We start from the raw sequence: 19,915 nt of genomic DNA, 5'->3' as shown, positions 1-19,915 counted from the left end.
CTCAGGAGCAGGTACTTGGGGGGGGGGGGGTTGAGCGGCTCTTTCGAGGGGGGGGGGACGTTGTTGTTGTTTTAAGAAAGGAGGCTGCTGCGGGGGTCCCCGCGGGATATGCCGAAAATGGGCCGGGCTTTACCCCGCAAAAGTTCATCTCGAGGCAGCTCGGGGAGCGGGAATGAGATGCTTCGATGCTGCTCCAGAGAATCAGCTGCTTGGTTGGGAACACCGGGAACTTGGAAAGTGATGGCTTCACCACCTGCCCAATATTTTCCTCTCTCCCTCCCCTTTATAATTTTGGTTTTGTTTACCATCCAGCTTGATGAAAAGCCCTGGGAAACAGCATGAAAGCTTCCCAGGATCATCATCATCATCATCATCATCATCAAATTTATATACCGCCCTTCATCTAACCTCTCCATTTCTGAAGGAAACCAGCCCTGAGTGCTCACTGGAAGGACAGATCCTGAAGCTGAGGCTCCAAGACTTTGGCCACCTCATAAGAAGAGAAGACTCCCTGGAAAAGACCCTGATGTTGGGAAAGATGGAGGGCACAGTGAGAAGAGGGCGACAGAGGACAAGATGGTGGGACAGTGTTCTCGAAGCTCCCAGCATGAGTTTGACCAAACTGCGGGAGGCAGTGGAAGACAGGAGTGCCTGGCGTGCTCTGGTCCAGGGGGTCACGAAGTGGCGGACACGACTAAACGACTCAACAACAACACTCTTCATCTGAAGATCACAAGGCAGTATAAAAACATAAAATGCATTACATAGTAACAAACAAAACACCCCCCCCCCACATTTTCTGACAGGAAATAAAAAAGAGCTCCCTAATGTGGGTTTTTGCATTTTTCTTGGGGGTCCTAGCAACCTAAAAGATAACTATGCTTCAAGAACAAACATCCACATTTATTATTATCTGGAAAGCCTTAATAAATATTATCAATATAATGAAGGCTTCCTTGTTTCCCCATTCCTCATCATCTTTAGACATCCATGCATTTTATTGAGTAATGTTAAGGATCAAGGTGGAGCCATTTATTATTTATTTATAACTAACTATAGCTTGTCTCTTCCATCAGTAGAATACATTGTAACAAAAATGGTAATTATATGTGATAACTAAACACCGCGCAAGTAGATAATGTCCAGCAGGGTTTGGATTGGATTGATCTTTATTACGGCCATTGGCCCATTACACGATAGTTTCCCATATCAACATATTATACTTAGACCTCCAAATTTAAAATCGCCTAAACTTACAAAAGACAAACAGGAACCGAAGGAAACAAGAACAAGGACGACCATCATACATTACAATAAATTTGTAACCTATACATCGCCCTCTGCTCATAAATTAATCACGGATATCAATGGTGATATTGCTTAAAACATAGATCAACATAGATCAATGGTGACACCATAAAACAATGGTGATATCACCTAAAACATAGATCATGGTTTAAAGGGGTTATCCGAGCCGCACAGGAGACCGTTTCTCTTCTTTAGGGATAGGACACTGATCAAGAATCTGGCAACCGTGAGTGATCTTAGGGGGTCATCGTCAATTAGTAGATATCTCAGTTTGGCTTCAATCGTATCATCGGCAATTCCCTTAAGATACTGAGCAAGAAACTTGCTCCTGGCCGGTAAGTGCAGAGCACAGTCAAAAATTATGTGATGTAACGATTCCGGTGCCCCACAATTACAATCACATAAGAGCGATATCTGTCCATTGGAGAATCTATTTCTCAGCACGTTCGATGGGAAGGTGTTGAATCTTGCCTTTACAAAGGCATATCTATGAGCTGAGGAAGTTAAGGAATTCAAATAGTTTGGGAGCCTTAAGAGGGGTAATAAACCAAGATTTAGAGGTGAGCAGGTACCATTGCCCAAGACCATTTTCTGCTGTAAGTCCATCTCCTCTAGCTTACAGGTTACTGATCTTTTAGGTCCAGCAGGGTTATCTGGCTGTTTGATTGTTTTTTAATATCCTGGCTGGCTCCTGTTACTTTAGCAGCACAAATTGGGATGTGAAGGTTATCCCAGCACAGATACACATTTTCACTTGCTAATGCTAGCACATCAGGCTTCTGTTAAAGGCAGTTGCACAGAATCCAGCCAAGGCTGAGCTCTTTTAAGTCTCATTTTAGTGCTTAACAGTCACATTGACAGTAATGAGATTTTTAGCCCAGTCTTTTGCATGCATGCTCAGAAGTACGGTAAGTCTCACTGACAACAGTAGAGCTTTCAAATGTGTGCATAGAAGTTGAGCCTTGAAAGCGCCTTAACTTTAGATGGATTATGTGCTTAATTATGCAGTATTATCTTAGCATGGTCCACAAAAACAATTTAATTAGAGTACTTGCTATAAAACTGGCGTTAATTTTGTTAAGTAGAATTAAAGGCATTTAAAACCAAATTCTGATTCTTATTTTCATAATTCACAATCAAAAATGTGCAGTCATTCAGTAACAGTATCTGTCATCTGACATTTGACTCACCAAAAAGTAAGACGTTTTTGTTAGGTTAATATGTAATCAGGGTTGGGCAGAGGCTGGGAAAAGCTGGTGTTGATGTAATATATACCAAAGTTTTGCCTTTAATTATTTATTCAGCAGATCCCAGCAAAGCAGTAACTGATACTGAGGATCCGATTTTAATTCAGAGAATGAAATGAAATTCACAACACTTTAATTTCAGGTAAATCCACAGGACATGCTTGCACTTAGTTGAATGCTTTAAAGCAAAAAGATGAAGCAGAAATGTGTTTGTGTGGGAAATGTGAGAGCAGTGTTGCCAGCTGACTACCAGCCTGGCTTGCAGCTGCAAAAAACTCAGCAAGCAAAACTTTTCCTAGTGCAGAGACATTGACTCTTTCTCATGCCTGGCTGTAGTGAGAGGCACAGCACCCATGGTTGGCTGAAGCTTATATGAAAGCCACTGGTAGGGCAGTGAGTGATGGGCTTGGATGAGGTGAGTTCAGGTCCCCATCATTCAGTGGCGTTGCATGGGGGGCCATGGCCTTCAGGGCTGGGGCACCCCCTCCTCCTCCTCGCGGCTGGCGAAGGGATGCCCACACGTGCCCCATCCCTGAGCCGAGAGGGAGGGGGAGGAGGGAGGGACTGCCTTGATTAGATGCTGGCCAGCGAAGGGCCTGACCATTGCCCAGTCTACCAGGGGTGCGCAACACTTACCCTGCCCCAGGCACTGGCAACCCATGCTATGCCCTGTCCTCACTTACCTATGTAACTCTGAGTATCCTTGAGGAAGCCTCCTCTCACAGCTTAACATTTCTCACAGGGGTTGTTGTGAGATTAAAACATTGGCCTCAGCTCTGCAGAAGCAGCGTGGAAGGTACGTACATGTCCATGAGACCTTTCATGATACTCTAAATATATATTATGGTGGGGAGAGGAGAAGTTTCTATCCCATAGCAAATTGTGCTTAATGTTAGGATACTACCACACACATAGTGATTGTGGCGTGCTCACACAGCTCTGATTCCCATTCAGCAACTGAGGGATCTTAGGCTGTTTCCGGCAGAGGCTCCAACATCTGAGGACAATTGGGGTGGGGGGCTGTCACGTGTGTGATGTCAGGACGTGCAGAGGAGCTGGGGTTGAGCCAAAAGTGATGGCAGCGTGGCTTCAATGGCCAGTGGTGCCAGTGGCTCCTCCCCCTCCCCCTCCCCCCCATGGGCCGGGGGGGGGGCTGCTTCCCTGCTCCTTGCCCTCCATGGCAGGAGGAAGAAGAAGAACCAGCCACTGAAGCTGTGCCATGCTCAGCTGGGTGCTTGGCCTCCTCTGCCCCATTTGAACATTGGGGAGGAGGGTTTGGCTCATAGGAGATGGTGCCCCTGGACTCCAGTACTTTACATATTAAAGCCTGGCATCAACTATTGTATACAATACACTTGTGAGGGGAGACAGATTTTGTGCTGGCCATCAGGCAATGTTTTCTTCCATCTGCCTCACCTTTCCCTCCAGTCTTAGGAGCCCTTCCCAGACCATGTGTACTATTATATTCTGATGGATCATTGAATATTACTTTGATATAAGTTGTTTATTTTAAAGTTAGGTTTTTATTATGACTTTTTTGTACAGTATTGGATCAGATGGTTATCAGCAGTTGTGTGATCTTTTTATATTTTGTTGTTTCTTCAGCTTGTAAACCACCTTGTGCATAGTAATATAGAAGGGAGGTGGTATACCAGTTAAAAGTGAAATGAATGGAACAGAACTGAAAGCAAATCATAAAAAGGGAGGGAGAACCAAAAACGAACAAACTGCTTTATCTCACAACCTGCTGGGCCCACATTGGTGCTGTGGGGCAAAAGGTGGAAAGGGTTATGTTTTCTTTTTTAATGGTGGGGGAGAGTTTATCTTGCATTGGGTCCAGCGGGAGGGAAATAAACTACAGTGCAGTTTGTCTCCTGTTCTGGGGATGTGTTGGGTGAATGGGATGGTTGTGGGTCCACAGTGTCTCTCTCCAAACACTTCATTTTTGCCCTCCAGTGCTGAAGGAACACTGGCTGGGGAAAGGACACAGAGACAACGAAGGAGATCCAAACTTATACACTAGATGGAGAACTCTCTCACCATCCTTGGAGAGATCTGAAGAATACTATGGCCCCAGCAATGACCTGCCAGGAACCATAGAATTGACGCCTAAGACTGCCTCCTATTTTCAGTGAAAATGGTTTTCTTGGGGTGTAATCCTATGGTAGGGGAGCTGGGGTTGATCTCCAAATGTAGTCTCTCTGCCTAAAAGTGAGGAGTCAGTGACTCCTCCATCCACTTAGCACAGTTTTTACAAAGAGTTTGAAAGAAAGGAGAGGGACATTGAGACCAGCTCAGAATGTGGTCTATATCTCCCCCTAGTTTGGGCATCCTGGAGCATCACAATGGCTTTGGAGTCTTGAGATCCAGGCCATTTCCCAGTCCTCCCCCAACAGGATCATCTTTGGCCTTACCAGCATTGAGGGGCCACAGAATGACCATAAATTCCCCCCTCCACTTTCCGCTGATGGAACACCTTTCATCAGCACACAATCATCATTGGATTCTGCCCAATCAGCAGTGCAGAGAAAGGACACCCTGGGCTGTTGTTTTTCAAAGTGATTTTCTTCACACACACGCACCTGCTGTGCAGACAGGAAAACGATTGGAACAAACCTGAGCACTGACGCCATGCAGCTTTTGGTTCAGAAGCACTGCATATATAGAGTGACAGATACAAAACACATTTTTGCACCTCACACTAATAGAATTGCCCCATTCTGAACTAACAGTGCTAGCAAATCTAATATCGTGTCCAGAGAAGTTCTCAGAAATGAAAATAAAGCACTGGTACATTGTAGATGGTTAGAGGCTGGCAGTCTAAGAACATCTTTGTTTCAAGTGCCCCCAATTCATTTTAAATTCCCACTCAATGTCCTGTTCATCTCAGTGAATTAAATAGGAAGCCTCCCACAGCTTAGGGGTGGAAGGTACATTCTCTTTGGTTTTTCTCATGTCCAATTGCTTATGCATGCCTCAACTCTTTGTCAACTCATGTTTAAAAACACATCCCTTTGTCTGCTGGATCCAGTGAATGCACTTCTTGATTAAACTGTTCAACAAATGTAGTGTGAAGTAATTTTCTGTGAATATTTATTTAGCAACAGTGTCTTATACATTCCTTTATGATTTGTGAGATTTTTACAAGGTAGCTTATTATCCTATCTCTGCCTCTCTTGTTCTTTTTTTCTCAACATCCACATTCTTTCAGAATTCTAGTTAAAGAAACAAATAATTTAGCAAGGACTCTATACTGAAACAGCAGAGTGGAATTTTAAAGCTCCCAAATGTCTGCACATTATATATATTTGACATTAACATAATAAATGCTTTAAAACATGTTTTTGATGAACGATATAAAATGATTAATAAATTAATTGTAAGAGAAACAACACCCTAATTGACATCAATTAACACTGGAAGAACGCTTGCCACCAGTAGCTGCCTTGCCATGCCATGCGCTCTCCTATCCCATAATCTCTCTAATGCTTGGGTCATGCATTAGACTAAACTTCTAGATAATAATCTAAAAGCAACAGTAGGCAAATGTGTTTATTCACTTTAGCTAAAGTTAAGAAAGAATTGAACAAGTTTTCAAATACATCAAAATCAGACATAATATGATTCTACATGGTTGCTTTTCCTTTGAAGATATTGAGCATTTATGGGCTAATAGCCGTAAATAAATTTAATTAATTAATTAATTAATTAATTAATTGAGCATTAGTTGTTGCTAAAGGTCCAGCTTGATTACTTGTCATTTTACCCATACTTTTACCCTAAATAATAATGTCCTGCAGATCAGCAGGATTCATGATCTTCTGTTGCACAGTTTGTCTGCCCACTGCCTTCCCACAGAACTGCTCTGTTCCGCTTGGCTAATGCATGCACATCTATCAGGCAGGGATCTTTCATGCCCATTGATCCTCAAGAGGATGGGATTGATTCCAAGTGTGGAGATCTTGATGACTTGGAAAAAGGCAGGGAAACTTTTTGGAATAAGCATAAACAACAGCTGCCCACCACTCCCAACTCATTCATTTCAGCAGGAATTGTTCCCATTAGGGAATGTGCATTGGCTCAGTAATGATTATTTATTATGCTTACTAACAACCAAAATCCAAAGAAAGAAAGATCATGAACACCTCCTATGTTTCTCTCTTGTGTTTCAGAATGGACCTTCTACTGCCCAATCACAGGTACGCTAAAATTCAAGATTTCACCACTGGATCCTATAGTCAGCTTCAAGAAAGAACAAAAAATGGCTTCAGAATGAACCAGAAAGTCTCTTTGATAGTAAGTGTGTTGCAGTATAGATTCCGTTGTTGTTGCTGGCATCCATCTGTGTCAAGAGAAAATGGAGTGTTTCTCCAGGGGCGAAGTCAATCCATTGTCTTGCAACAATCTTGTGTTATCTACGGCTAGAATGGAAAGGCCAGGGGAAAATGTTTAAAATGCTTATTGTCTATCTTGAGCTGGGAATGGCTTTACTTTCCTGCCTATATTTGACAATTCCATTACTACAGTCAGCTCACAGCTTGCATGGGGGCTGTTTTCCAGGAAATTGCATGTCTAGTAAGAAAACCCCTTAAAGCACCTCCATGCCACCACCCCTGCCTTTCCAAAGCCTGTGTGCTGAGCAGGCCTTGCTTAACAGGCTCTGGCAGGCTCCCATGACATCTTGCGGGAGGGTCCCACAGCCCAGTAAGCAAGTCTGAGAGCCCACCTTGCACACGTTTAACTTGTGCAGTATCAGCTGCAGTTTGGTGCAGCCGCTGAGCATGTGAAGCTGCAATTGTACAAGTTAAATGTGCACCAGCTATGATTTGACTGTATTGATGTTGATCCATTGCCTAATGTTAGTAAATCCCAATTCCCATTCTTTATCCAACAAACCAACCCATCTATTTAAAATGTGGAGAAGTAGAGTTTTAAATAAGTGCACCAGATGTTAGAACAGAACAGACGTAAATTATGCATGGGGGGGGGGACCTACAGTTGTTTTCAAGGCTGCCAAATCCAAGCTTTCATCTCAGTTTATAAACCTAGCATTTTATCATCTCTGGCACGTGCTGTGGTCATCCACCCTCCTCCTGCTTTTGAAAATGTACACAGGCCTTGCAAACCCACACAGTCTTTCTCCTAGGACCTGCTGAAGATTCAGCACATGGGTTCTCTTATATATGCAGCTGTTTTTTAGTTCATGATTATAAGACACCAGTGGGCAACCTCTGGTCCACGGCCCAAATTATGTTCTGCTGGGCTCTAATTTGGCCCATGAGGTCTCTCCCCAACCACACACACCTGCCCTACACCTGACGTCATATGCATTGTCAGGTGCAGAGCAGGTAAGCACACAGTTGCAAAGGAGAAATCAGGAGCCTTGAAATGCACTCCTGGCGGATCCTTGACAAGTAGGGTTTTTACCTGTGACACCAAATGCAAGCTCTACTGGGACTGATTCCACTCTGGAGCTTCCAGTATGAGGCTTGGTGTTGATCATCTAATATTAATAATCTTTTTAGCTTTGCAGAAGTCTGTTATTAACAGATAGCAAAGATAAACGAGCTTAAAACAGATCTCTGAGGTGGTAGAAGTAAACCCACATAGCTCTTGAGAGAATTCCTGAATTCATTTAGAAAGGCAGTGCAACTTCATTGCACACATTTGTCCAAATTTTGAAAGAAGCATGGGATTATGAGCAACTGGAGCTAAACAAATGTACAGGAAAAAAATTAATTAAAACTATTTATATTTATATCCTTCCTTTTCCCCAGAACTGGAGCTCAGGGTGGCTCACAAAAATGAAAACAAATGTGTAAAACACAGAAAGCTCTCTCTATGTTTGTGTGTATGTGTGATTATAGTTAAAAAGGAATTAAACAGAATTAAAATAATATTAGAACAGATATATAAAATCTAGTAGAAAACAGCACCACACTATTAAAAGCACTTTCCTTAAAACAGTTCCCAAGAGCCTGTAGGAATAAAAGTCTTCACCTGCTGGTGGATGGGCAACAAGGAGGGAGCCAGTCCAGCCTCTCTAGAGAGGAAGTTCCAAAGTTAACTGGGAGCCGCCACCAAGAAGGCCCTCCCCACGTCCCAACCTAATGTGCCTGTGGCGGTGGTGGGGCAGAGAGAGGCTTCCCCCCAAGATCTTAGAGCTTGGACAGGTTCATATGAAGGAATACGGTTGTTCAAAAATCCCAACTGCAATATGTAGCAAATGAAGTTTGACTTTCATACCTCAACTGAAATGGCTTGCATGTTTGTGTAGGTTGTTGGCTGGGGGAGGCTTTGTGGCAAGCCTGAACACACTCACACAGCTCTGCTTCTGTCACACCTAGTTATCATTTCAGTAAGATAACATGCTTTGGAGGCATTTATGACCTAGCTAACTCTGTATCATGATGTCATCCCGCAGCTCATAGCTCAGGATTATGACATCAGTAATGAAGTTAACAAATTCTTTGAAAGAGTTCAAGCCACCACTGGTTCCTTAGCCTGGTTTCTTATTTCATAGAATTATAGACTTGGAAGGGACTGCAAGTCCACTCCCTGCAATGCAGGAATCTTTCACCCAACATTGCAGGTGGAGAGAAACTATTCAAAGTTACTCAAGTTACAAAGTTACTCACTAGAAGCTTGGAGGAATTATCTTTATCCTGAGCTCCATGAAAAGTTGTCATCTACCTGCCTGCATGCAGGAATATTATTACTGTGGAACGTATGGACCCTGTAGCACTGACAAAACTGACAAACGTGGGGAGAATTAGACATAGCGGGAAGGCAGGTAAGTACCGTATTTTGCGCCCCATAGGACGCACCGGCCCATAGGACGCACCTAGTTTTTTGGGGGGAAAATAAAGAAAAAAAAATTATTCCCCCCCCCAGGTGCGGGGCTGGAAGAACCAGGTCGGGGAACAGCGGGAAGGCGCCCCACTCCTGATGGCCGCGCAGAGCTGCGCTGAGCCCGGGACTGCGGGCAGCTCTGCGCAGCCATCAGGAGCCGGGCAGGACTTCGCGCCCCGCTCCCGATGGCTCCCGATGGCCACGTAGAGCTGTGCTGAGCCCGGTACTGCAGGCAGCTCTGCGCAACCCGGTCTCCCGAGGGTTGCGCAGAGCTTCCTGAAGCCTGGAGAGCGAGAGGGGTTGGTGCGCACCAACCCCTCTCGCTCTCCAGGCTTCAGCGAAAGCCTGCATTCGCCCCATAGCACGCACACACATTTCCCCTTCATTTTTGGAGGGGAAAAAGTGCGTCCTATAGGGCGAAAAATACGGTAATAATTCTGAAATTAATTCGGCATTAGTGGTTCAATCTCGAAAAAGATACTTGTGTTTTGGGGAAACACCCATCGGTATATTTTCATCCAAGCATGATAGTGAGGCACCTAACCATAAGCCTGCATTTTTATCAAAGCTTCTATATATTTCAATCAAGGCTTGTATTTAAAAATGAGCTTAAAAAAAAGGATTTTCAAATGTTTCATGCCAGGCAGAAGAAACCTTGGCCATTCTCCTAAGACAAGAGGGCCCCATTGATTTATAGTAGAAAAACAATTCTCAAAGTCATAAAAAAGGAGAATTACATATGCTGCCCCAAGGCTGAGAAAACACCATTAGGAATGGGGTAAGATAATACTAATGTGCCTCCCAGTAAAATGAGCCAGATCTTCTTTCTAAGGTTGAAAGGCCAGGAGCAAATGGAAAGAAAAACATTTAGCTAGAAGAAAGAGAGCATTTTTGGGGAAGTCTTTTTCTAAAGCCATTCTTTCTTAAACTGAAGAGGCTTCTTTTAAAAGCTGTGTTTTACTGAGTTTCTTCCTTTTTACTTTGAAAAGCTTTATTCTTTTAAGAGGCTACCTATGATAAATGTATGAAATATATTAGCTTAAATATATTGGCTTAAATGTAATTATGCAAAGGATTTAAGGAATGCTAGATTCTTATTTCATAGAGTCATATTGCAATAGGAGACCAGAGGGGCAAATGAGCCTAGCCCCCCCCCCCTGCCAGACAGAAGACGCCATCCAAGCAGTCTTGATATATAGTTGTCAGGCATTTGTTTAGAAACATTAAATGAAGGAAATCTTTCAATGTTGATGTGAAACTCAAGATCCTTGACATCTGTTGAACATAAAAATGTAAGATTAAACATTTGTTTTAGAAGGCAATAGGGCAAGAAGGGCAAGAGGTGAGCTGGTAATTAAGATTCCATGTAAGATATATTATTACTTATATGTCATATATATAGCTCTTTGTCTCCCTTATAAGGGCAAGGAAGTGGGTGTATCTTTTGTGGGTGTATTTTTTGTGATTGGTTCTAGCAAACAGCCAATAGGAATTTCAACCAGGCTGATTGGACAGAGGCAGCCACAGGAGGAGCAAAGGGGGCTGGATTAAGGGAATATAAGTGCTGGCCAGAATGGCAGGAGGCCAGGCCAGAGCTTGGTAACCATGTACCACTGTGCCTCTTATTTATTTGTCTGACAAATAAATTACTATTTTAATTTCTCTATTGCTGCGTTGAATATTTCATTCCAGCTAAGCGTTAACCACAAGCAGGGTGCTACATTTTATGGTGCCCTGTGACTCGGATAAGTGGTCTGCTGGAACGCAGCCCCTTCGCCCTACTGGGCAGGGTACAAGAGAGAGGACAACTGCTTACCCAAAGCGCGCACTGGTAAATTTTTCCAGGGGAACGCAGAAGACTCGTCTGTCTGATACCCTGCTCACTGGCGGCGACGGACCGGGGGAAACAGGGAACCAACCAAGGGTAAGTGCACAAAGGGATTTTTGGCCCTCCAATTAATTAGGAGGAAGAGAAGTCTTGATCAAACTTCTGCGTCTCAGTAAGGGGAAACTGAGTACGCTAGGTGGTTGGGTACATCAGATGGTGATCTGGTGTAGGGAAAGGGAAGGATTGGGAGGTAGAGTGTGGTGAAGTATCCAGCGCATTGTATGTGTGAGAAAGTACAGAGCAATCTGTAGCTGACCTGAGTGTGGAGTGGGCAGTACTTCGGTTCCTAGTAAGGCGACTTCACTAGGCAAGGAAACCCACGAAGCGCGTCTGTGAGTGACTGAGTGGATACTTCACAGGGCCATACAATGGGAGTTGGGGGTTCAAAGGGGGAAAATACACCTCTTGAGTGTATGTTAAATAATTTTAAGAAAGCCTTCTCAGGGGCATATGGAGTCAAAATGACGCCAGAGCGCTTGAGAACGTTATGTGAACTAGAATGGCCAAAACAAAATACTGGATGGCCATCTCAGGGAACTTTTGATATAAATTTAGTGAGCAAACTTTGGACTGATATCGCCAAAGAAACTGGAGGGTGCCCAGAACAATTTCCATATATAGATTCCTGGCTGAGCACATTAAATAAAAATCCTCCATGGATAAGGGAATGCAAAGTCAAACGATGCAAATTATTGGCTGTAAAAGCCGAAGCTAGGAAAGGAATCTTGCCAAATAAACTCAAACCCATTTTTGAGGGGCCAGAGGAAGAGGTGCTTCCACCTCCACCCTATGCTCCACATCGAAGGGAGCTTAATCCAAACACTCCACCAGTTGTAACCCCAAGGCAAGAAACTGGAATGAATAATGGGAGTGGAGTCACAGAGTTTGATTCCTTGATAGATTATGATAAATATCTTCAGGAGGCATTGGAGTCCTATAATAAAGCCCAAGCAGAAGTGGTTATTCCACCTGTGACTCCTAATAGACCTCCATCTACAGTCTCCTTTAGTGGAACAACTGATTGCCCACCCCAAACCCCTGTACATCCAAGTCCCAGAGAAATATTACAGAAGTTACAGGGAGACCTTGCTCGGTCAGCAAGCAATACAGCCAGGCGTATAAAGCTGCTAAAAGAACGCCTTGCGACAGATACCATCCCCTATGATTTGAGGCCCCTAGAGCAAAGTGAAGAGAAAGATCACGTAGTAGCCCCTCTTAGAAGAGTATTTGATGCACTTGAGGAGCCTGCGCTGGTTAATGGGCAACCCGGACCACGGCCACCTCGAACTTCGACCCTGCAATATATTCCATTCACAACTACAGATCTGATGAATTGGAAAACACACACCCCATCTTTTGCAGAAAAACCTCAGGCTATGATGGACTTGGTGACTTCAATAATAAATACTCATAGTCCTACTTGGACAGATTGCCGCCAGCTCCTGAATACTCTGTTCACCACTGAGGAAAGGAGAGACATAATTGAAAAGGCACAGATATATTTGCGTGAGCAGGCCAGAGTGGGAAATATTTATAATATTGACCGTCATCTCCAAGATAACTTTCCCTTGGAAGATCCTAATTGGGATCCAAACAATGCAATTCACCTGGCCAGACTTACCACCTACCGCCAGACACTTGTGCAAGGTATCCGCAGGGCATGCCAGAAGCCCACTAATATGTCTAAAGTCTCAGATGGGTAGATGTGTTACCCATAACACTGTTTCGTGTTCGGTGTGCACCCACAAAAAGACTTAAGTTGTCACCTTTTGAGCTCCTGTATGGGAGACCGCCCTCCTTTGTTCAGGATATTCCAGCTGACCTTAAACAAATAGGAGATCATGTGACACAGGGACAAGTGCAATCTCTCTCCCGTGTTTTTGTTTCTCTTAACAGGTGGGCCCTCGAGCGCACGCCGTGCAGCATTGCCGAGCCGATTCATCAGTTCCAGGCTGGCGATAGCGTATGGGTGAAAGAGTGGAAACGTGATCCACTTGCACCTAAGTGGCGTGGACCTTACACCGTCTTGCTCTCTACTCCAACAGCGGTGAAGGTAGCTGAGGTGACCCCCTGGATTCATCACTCTCGTTTGAAGAAGTCCGAAGGCAGTTGGACGTGCAAAGGTGACCCCTCTAATCCTTTAAAACTAACTCTCTCCAAAAACCCCTGTATCTAGCCCTACCGGGAACGGGCTAGGTCACGGGCAACATTTGACGACCGGCCTGCTGCAGCCACAACCTGGAAGCTGGCTGACCTGCGCACGCCTGAAGCTTGAGGAGCGTCTGAACCAGCGACTGTGAACGGAAAGATTCTCTAATACAATTGATTGACTGCCCCCCTTGTGGAACAATTATCAGAGATATTACTCATTGGGGATCCTCGAGATATATGTTTTGGTCTTGGTGGTTCCCCATTTCTGTCACTGGGGGAATTATATTGGGGCTAATAATTATTTGCTATCACAATAAGGTAATCTTTTGTGGAAGGAATGCATATACTAGACATCAACATGATTTTATTATTAATCCTGATCCCTTGGGAAGGGGAAGGGTCCTTGAATCTGACCAAATTGGCTAAATATGGATTCAGCCATGACCACAATATGTGGGTAGGTTTAGCTGAAATGGTAGCTAATGTTGCAAATAGGACCAATTGCCTTGTTTGCTCTCTTGGGCCAGATGATTCAGAGGGAGGTATGCCCTTATTACCGATACCATTAGATGCTATTGGTATGGTAAGCGAAATGCCACACCAAACTGAAATACAGAATTTCCCCGGATGGAACTCAACTAAACCATTACGAGTTATACCTGTACAAGGGGAATTCTGTGTACATAAATCATCAGATGCAGCTGATTCTCCCATGATAGGCTCTTCTCATTGTCACTATACTTGGGATTATAAGAAGAATAGTCATACCTGGGCACACGGTACTACCTATCGAACTCGGAATACCTTGCCCTGTGCACCTCCTTTTATTCACGCATGGAAAGTGGTGTGGAACATAACTGTGACAGAAAAAGGCAATCTAACATACTGCACTGTGAACTCTCTACCCCTTTTGGTATTTCGCCTTCTGTATTCCCCGTACCAAAAACCTCAGACCCGATGGTTGTGGTGGATATGTGGAGAATGGGCGTACAAGAAACTCCCTTCCAAATGGAGTGGGACTTGTTTCTTGGGTTGGGTATTACCACCAATGTGGATTATGCCCACTAGTTCGGCCAGGCGAACACGAAGGAATGCTGATATTTCTCATATAGCAGGAGGAAGTACCCAAAGTTGGAGCGGTACTGATGATTGGCCACCAGAGCGCATTATAGCCTATTATGATCCTGCCTCCTGGAATCCTGGTGAGCTCATACAAGGGGCACGGGATCCTATTTATAATCTAAACAGAATAATTCGATTGCAAGCAGTAGTGGAACTTGTAACCAATGCAACGGCCCAGAGTTTGAGACTTATTGCACAACAGTTGGATGAAAGTAGAGCCGCCATTTTGCAGCTGAAAATGGGAATGGATTATGTACTTGCCAGGCAAGGAGGCCTATGTGGAGTCTTGAACTTGACAGGGAATGCCTGTTGCTTTAACATTTCTGATAATGGTGAGGCAATCCGTGTGTTGGCCACAAAGATGGAGAATATAGCACATGTCCCAGTACAAACATGGGAAGGATGGGATATGGGATGGCTCACCAATTGGTTACCTAATGTCACAGGACTCAAAGGGATACTATTGTCTTGCTTGTTTTTCTTGACAGTAGTAGTATTGGTTTTATGTATGATGCCATGTATCATTTCATGTTTTAGAAGTACAATTAGCAAGATGGTTTCAAATGAAACTCTACCTCATATCATGGCCCTATACAGAGCTTTACCTCAGGAATATGATGAAGGTCAAGCTATCAAGGACACTTGGGATGAAGGTCCTTGAGCTTGAAAGGGGGGAATGAGGCACCTAACCATAAGCCTGCATTTTTATCAAAGCTTCTATATATTTCAATCAAGGCTTGTATTTAAAAATGAGCTTAAAAAAAAGGATTTTCAAATGTTTCATGCCAGGCAGAAGAAACCTTGGCCATTCTCCTAAGACAAGAGGGCCCCATTGATTTATAGTAGAAAAACAATTCTCAAAGTCATAAAAAAGGAGAATTACATATGCTGCCCCAAGGCTGAGAAAACACCATTAGGAATGGGGTAAGATAATACTAATGTGCCTCCCAGTAAAATGAGCCAGATCTTCTTTCTAAGGTTGAAAGGCCAGGAGCAAATGGAAAGAAAAACATTTAGCTAGAAGAAAGAGAGCATTTTTGGGGAAGTCTTTTTCTAAAGCCATTCTTTCTTAAACTGAAGAGGCTTCTTTTAAAAGCTGTGTTTTACTGAGTTTCTTCCTTTTTACTTTGAAAAGCTTTATTCTTTTAAGAGGCTACCTATGATAAATGTATGAAATATATTAGCTTAAATATATTGGCTTAAATGTAATTATGCAAAGGATTTAAGGAATGCTAGATTCTTATTTCATAGAGTCATATTGCAATAGGAGACCAGAGGGGCAAATGAGCCTAGCCCCCCCCCCCCTGCCAGACAGAAGACGTCATCCAAGCAGTCTTGATATATAGTTGTCAGGCATTTGTTTAGAAACATTAAATGAAGGAAATCTTTCAATGTTGATGTGAAACTCAAGATCCTTGACATCTGTTGAACATAAAAATGTAAGATTAAACATTTGTTTTAGAAGGCAATAGGGCAAGAAGGGCAAGAGGTGAGCTGGTAATTAAGATTCCATGTAAGATATATTATTACTTATATGTCATATATATAGCTCTTTGTCTCCCTTATAAGGGCAAGGAAGTGGGTGTATCTTTTGTGGGTGTATTTTTTGTGATTGGTTCTAGCAAACAGCCAATAGGAATTTCAACCAGGCTGATTGGACAGAGGCAGCCACAGGAGGAGCAAAGGGGGCTGGATTAAGGGAATATAAGTGCTGGCCAGAATGGCAGGAGGCCAGGCCAGAGCTTGGTAACCATGTACCACTGTGCCTCTTATTTATTTGTCTGACAAATAAATTACTATTTTAATTTCTCTATTGCTGCGTTGAATATTTCATTCCAGCTAAGCGTTAACCACAAGCAGGGTGCTACAATAGGTCCTGGTGATCTCCCATATCCCCACCCAGGCACTAGAGGCCTTGATTTAGGTCTCCTCCAGATCAGATCCTATACGGAAGGCTAAATTAGCCTCTGCCATATTCAGAGCAATCTTTTTCTCCTCAAAGCATTCTGGGCACTGCAGTTTGTTAACGGTTGCTGGGAAATTTAACTCTGCGAGGGGTAAACTACCATGTCCAGAGTTCTTGGAGGGAAAGAACGTGTTTTGAAACTGCTTCAGATATTTAGTGTGTTCACAGTTGTGGCAACCCCAGTGCTCCAGAATTCCCTTCCAAGAGAGGGCCATTTGTTTCCTTCCTACACAAACGTGTAATAAAGCATTCCAGATTCAGGTAGGTAGCCATATTGGTCTGATGCAGTCAAAATAAATAAATAAAATGTCCAGTAGCACCTTAGAGACGAACTAAGTATCTGAAGAAAAGCTTATACCCAGAACATACTTAGTTGGTCTCTAAGGTGCTACTGGACAATTTTTTGTGTGTATAAAACATTTATTTTTCAGACAACCTTTAAAAATTAATTACTGCTATATCACAGACATATCCTATGCTCTGTATTGGTTTCTGTGGAGGGTGATATGATGGGCGGAATGGACTGGGAAAGCAGTTAAATGGGCATTATGGACAGTCTCCAGTCCGTGGTGCAGTGGGGCTTGCTATGGCCAGGCCTGTTCCAGCATAAACACCTTTTTCATTTTCGCCTTTTAGAATGTTCTAAGTTCTAGGACCAGAAGAGATCCTATCATTTCTGTTTTCAGGGAAAGAAAATAAGCTCCCTTAACCTGCAATATGTGCATCAGATCAAGAATTTACTGGTCCCCCCATCTTCTGGCTTGCTGGTCTAAAGTATTTATCTCGGTTTTGGTTGCTTTCATGTTCTTGTAGGATTTATAACCCATCCGATAAATGCAGTAGACAAAGAACATTCCATTTGGGGAAGAGAGGAACAGCTTGTCAGACACCCACAAAGATGTTATGAGAGGATTAATCCCAGTCCCCCAATTTCTCAGAACAGCATGCATGAAATCTAGCAATGTGTGTGGGGTCCTGGCAAAGCAGAGTGCTCTGTGAATGTTGGCTCTTACACTAGGCAAAACATTTTTGAGTTATGAGATTTTTTTTTAACCTACTTCTAAGGCTTCTCATTTTGAAATGCCATTTTAACTGATCTGCAGTAGATCAAGAGGCTCATAATATGCAGGTAAGATGAACAATGGCTGTAACAGAGGCCAACATATGGTGTTCAGTCAGTACTTGGCAGATGCTTAAGTGGTACATAGGAGTGGATGGTAGGAAATTGTTGCACTGTCCTTCCATCTCAAAAGTCTAAATGTCTTCTTAAAATCGTTTTGTCCTTTTTTAAACAAGTGAACCAACCCAGCAACAGTTTTAGGGCATCTATCCAACCTCAACTCTATACTGCTGCCCCCCAAAATTTACTAAAACCTTCCATGGAAGCAGGAACTTAATGTTAAGCTCTCCCCTATCCTGTTTCCCCTTGTTTTCATTTTCATTTAAACCACTGTACAGTGGTACCTCGGGTTAAGTACTTAATTCGTTCCGGAGGTCCGTTCTTATCCTGAAACTGTTCTTAACCTGAAGCACCACTTTAGCTAATGGGGCCTCCCGCTGCTGCTGCGCTGCCGGAGCACGATTTCTGTTCTCATCCTGAAGCAAAGTTCTTAACCTGAAGCACTATTTCTGGGTTAGCGGAGTCTGTAACCTGAAGCGTATGTAACCTGAAGTGTATGTAACCTGAGGTACCACTGTATAAACCAATAACTTGCCCAATGACCACTAGTAATGAACCATATTTTGTAGATATTACTGCAAATTTATTGTGCTATTTTTGTGATGTGCAAACGACACCACAAAAGACTTGGTCTGTTTATTTGCATTATTTACTATTCCTATCATCCCTGTTTATAAAACCCAATAAAAAGTTGTTGTTTAAAAAATGTTAAGTTCTACCTACTTCTGGCTTTCTATCCTGCAATGTCCTAGATCTTTTTCTCTGCTATTCTTAGAGCTATTCTTACTAAATATACTGTTGGGTATTTTCAGGCCTTTCTCCAGCTGCATGTCAGAGAAGACAAGATGTGGCTCGGTGGCTCCATGTTCTGACTCTTAGGAACATGAGAAGCTGCCTTGTTCTGAGTCAGGCCCATCTGGCCATTGAGCTCAGTATGGTCTACACTGACTGGCAGCATCTCTGCAGGGTTGCAGCAGGAGATGTCGGGGGCTGAATGTGGGACCTTCTGCAATGCAAAGCAGATGCCCTTCCACTGAGCTATGACCCTTCCTCTATTTTCTGCAAAGATAGAAGACTCAATAAAGATCAGTTTTATATACTGTGAAGTTTTCTATGCTTCTAAGCAAGGAGTGGAAAAAAGTAGAAAATGTATGGAACAATTACTTGTTCCCAGTTTCTGAAATTATTTCTGTACTGTATTTTTTTAACGTATTTTTTATTAAAGATTTCTTGGTTTACAAAAGTATGTGCAATGTCTATTTTTTCAAGTTACAGTTTCTACAGATCAGTTTCATTTGTTGAGACATTAGTGTTACATTAGAAAGAAAAGGGGGGAAGAGGTGGGGGGGGTCCATGGGGTGGCAATGTTTCTATTTTACTTAATGTATGTGTGGGGTTTTGTGTCAGCATCGCTTGTGTGGGTTCTCATTACTATTCGCTTATGTTCCTTTGGTGGTGAGAGCGGTTGGGGCTGGCCTAGGGTGCGATTGCTTCTTTGTGATTGGCTGTGGTGAACTTTGTTTTCATGTGTGAGTGGGGTGGGTGGGGGTTTTTGAATCAGGTTAGCCATATTGATTTGTATGCTGTTGGTGGATTCTTGTCATTGCCTTGTTGGGCTGTGTATGTGATAAAAGGGAGCCATACAGGGGTGAAGGCGTCTTCTTCCATTTGTCTCCGTGCATTTTGACAGTTAGGGTTCTGTACTGTATTTGTAAAAAGATAGCTGCTGTTATATATTCAGTGGTCTGCATTTGCCTGAACTTGAGTTTGGACTAAGGAATCTGAGCCCATGTTCTGATTCGATACATGATATCCAATCACAGAACATTTCAGGATTCGGGCCACTGCCATTGGCTCTTATACTCTGAGTTATGATTCGTAGCTTGGGAGTTTAGACAGCCAATCATGTTGAGAGTGGGAGTGGCTCAGGCCTTCAGAAACGTATATAAGCAGTTGCTTTGCCTCTGTTGTCTAGTTCTGTTAGTTCAATAAAGGTTTTGGCTGTTATCACTGTGTCTCACTTTGTGGGAACTTACCTACACTTCAGCTGCCACTTCGCTTTTGCAGCTATTTTTGCATAGGTAGGCCTGCACTATGCTGCTCCCTGCCTTTGGCTCTTGCAGCTAAACCTCCCAACCAAAACTTTTGCAATCATCAAATCTATTTCTGTGGTCAGTGGGAGGGAAAAGGAAAGAGTTCTT

General features: G+C 43.2%; 1 long non-coding RNA gene across 2 annotated transcripts; it reads left to right on the top strand.

The window, feature by feature from the left end:
• Positions 1-618: 618 nt before the first annotated feature.
• LOC309327768 lies at positions 619-18,814 on the top strand. Of its 2 annotated transcripts, none has more exons than XR_014150641.1 (4): positions 619-1,140; positions 1,947-2,697; positions 6,728-6,851; positions 18,527-18,814. It is a non-coding gene; the product is annotated as an uncharacterized lncRNA (long non-coding RNA). The 2 variants fall into 2 exon arrangements; XR_014150642.1 differs by lacking the exon at positions 18,527-18,814 and adding an exon at positions 3,298-3,351.
• The last annotated feature ends 1,101 nt before the right edge of the window (positions 18,815-19,915 follow it).

This window comes from Podarcis erhardii (genome assembly GCF_964252035.2).
Source record: "Podarcis erhardii genome assembly, chromosome: 13".
NCBI classification, from domain to species: domain Eukaryota; kingdom Metazoa; phylum Chordata; class Lepidosauria; order Squamata; family Lacertidae; genus Podarcis; species Podarcis erhardii.
The sequence above is the reverse complement of the archived record's forward strand: the minus strand, read 5'-3'. Positions and strand labels throughout refer to the sequence as shown.